This window comes from Kogia breviceps, chromosome 5 (assembly GCF_026419965.1).
Source record: "Kogia breviceps isolate mKogBre1 chromosome 5, mKogBre1 haplotype 1, whole genome shotgun sequence".
In the NCBI taxonomy this organism is placed as follows: domain Eukaryota; kingdom Metazoa; phylum Chordata; class Mammalia; order Artiodactyla; family Physeteridae; genus Kogia; species Kogia breviceps.
This window is the reverse complement of record NC_081314.1, coordinates 142,658,752-142,660,964: the sequence shown is the minus strand read 5'-3', so window position 1 is coordinate 142,660,964 and position 2,213 is coordinate 142,658,752. Positions and strand designations below refer to the sequence as shown.

Sequence of the window (2,213 nt, the reverse complement as noted above, 5' to 3'; positions counted from 1 at the left end):
ATAAGAGAAAATAATTTTAAAAGACATACACCCATGTTTACAAGCTGAGGGAAATTGAGAAGTGTCTGTTTTGCCAGTATATTTACACACAACTCTTACACATAATGGGGAAAATTAAAATTAGCAATTACCCAAAAAAATGACAAACATAAAGAATGCTTTTGATGAGTTCATTAGTAGACTTGGCACTATCCAGGAAAGAATCGCCAAGCTGAAGATAAGTCAATAACATCTTTCCAAACTGAAATGCAAAGACTAAGAGGGACAAAAACAAACAGAACAGAGCATTCAAGGACTGTGAGACAATTTCAAAAGGTATAATATAGGTAATTAGAATACTGGAAGGAGAAGAGAGAGACAGCAGAACAGAAGAAACAGCAGAGGTACCAATGGCCAAGAAGATTCCCACAGTAATGAAAGGTACAAAACCACAGATTCAGGAAGCTCAGAGAGCACAAAGTATAAGAAGTAACAAACACCGCTTGCTTCTACAACACGTATACTAACATGGAAACGATACAGAGATAAGCAAGGCCACTGTGCAAGGATGATGCACCAATTCATGAAGCATTCCATATATTTTTGTGACTACAGTTAATAACACCATACTGCATGTTGGAAAGTCTCAAATAGAGTAAATTTTAAAAGTTCTCATCACAGGAAAGAAGTAAGTTTGTAACTGTGTGTGGTGATGGATGTTAACCAGACTTACTGTGATGATCCTTTTGCCATATATAAAAATATTGAACCATTATATTGTAATCTGAAACTAATATAATGCTGCATATCAATTCTACCTCAATAAAAAATGAAAAAACAGACAAACGAATATATCTAAGCATATCATATTCAACTGCAGAAAACCAAAGAAAAGAGAAAATCTTTAAAGCAAAAGATTAGGGCTTCCCTGGTGGCGCAGTGGTTGAGAATCCGCCTGCCGATGCAGGAGACACGGGTTCGTGCCCTGGTCCGGGAAGATCCCACATGCCGCGGAGCAACTAAGCCCGTGAGCCATGGCCGCTAGGCCTGCGCGTCTGGAGCCTATGCTCTGCAACGGGAGAGGCCACAACAGTGAGAGGCCCGCATACCGAAAAAAAAAAAAAAAAAAAAGCAAAAGATTAGGATTTGACAGAAATGGGCACAGTCCTAGCTGTCCTGCTTACTAACCAATCAATACTGCACTTGACATCTTTCAAACATTGGTGGTTTTCTCCCTTTTATAAGGGATGACATGATATGTGTAAAAATACCTCGTTATAGGTATTACTTTCTTCTTTGTATAAATGAAGTTCAAATAAGGTCATTTATATATGAGGAAGCACTTTTTAACAACAGAAATCTCTAAATATTAAGAGTTACAATCATTAATGAATTGCATCCTCATCACTCTTCCAGGAGCTTTGAAATGAGCTTTCTCAGCAAGGAGAATCTTGAAGTTTATTTTGAATCACAAGGCATTACTTTAAAAGATGTGAAATTGGATATTGTTTTTGGCTTAGATGGGCCTTGATGCTTCCAAAGCCAAGTTCATGCAAAAGGTTACAGGATGGTGAGTTGCAAAGTCATAAGATAAATGGGTAGGGTAGGCATAAACTAACTGAACTGCTTTGGAATCAGCAGGAAATAAATATATTCTGATATACCTATATCTATATAGAAATAGAAATATCAGAATTAGTAGAAATATCAGAATTCCCAGGGAGGTGTCTGAATCCAGGAATAAGGGAGGTGTCTGAATCCAGGAATAATTAATTTTAACTTTTAAAACTTACAACAGCAAAAATATATCAGGGGTAAAAAGATTAGAAAAAAACAGGCTCTAGCAAGTAAGAGAGGAATTAAAATATATATTGAGAGGAACTTCAAGATGGCGGAAAAGTAAGATGTGGAGATCACCTTCCTCCCCACAAATACATCAGAAATACATCTACATGTGGAACAACCCCTACAGAACACCTACTGAACACTGGCAGAAGACCTCAGACCTCCCAAAAGACAAGAAACTCCCCACGTACCTAGATAGGGCAAGAGAAAAAAGAAAAAAACAGAGACAAAAGAATAGGGATGAGACCTGCACCAGTGGGAGGGAGCTGTGAAGGAGGAAAGGTTTCCACATGCTAGGAAGCCCCTTCGCGGGCGGAGACTGCGGGTGGCAGAGGGGGAAGCTTCAGAGCCATGGAGGAGAGTGTAGCAACAGGGGTGCGGAGAGCAAA

At 38.9% G+C, this 2,213-nt stretch overlaps 1 non-coding gene across 1 annotated transcript; it reads left to right on the top strand.

The window, feature by feature from the left end:
• The first annotated feature begins 480 nt into the window (after positions 1–480).
• Positions 481–582, top strand: LOC131757849 (U6 spliceosomal RNA). The gene has a single exon (XR_009336001.1). It is a non-coding gene; the product is annotated as a U6 spliceosomal RNA (small nuclear RNA).
• The last annotated feature ends 1,631 nt before the right edge of the window (positions 583–2,213 follow it).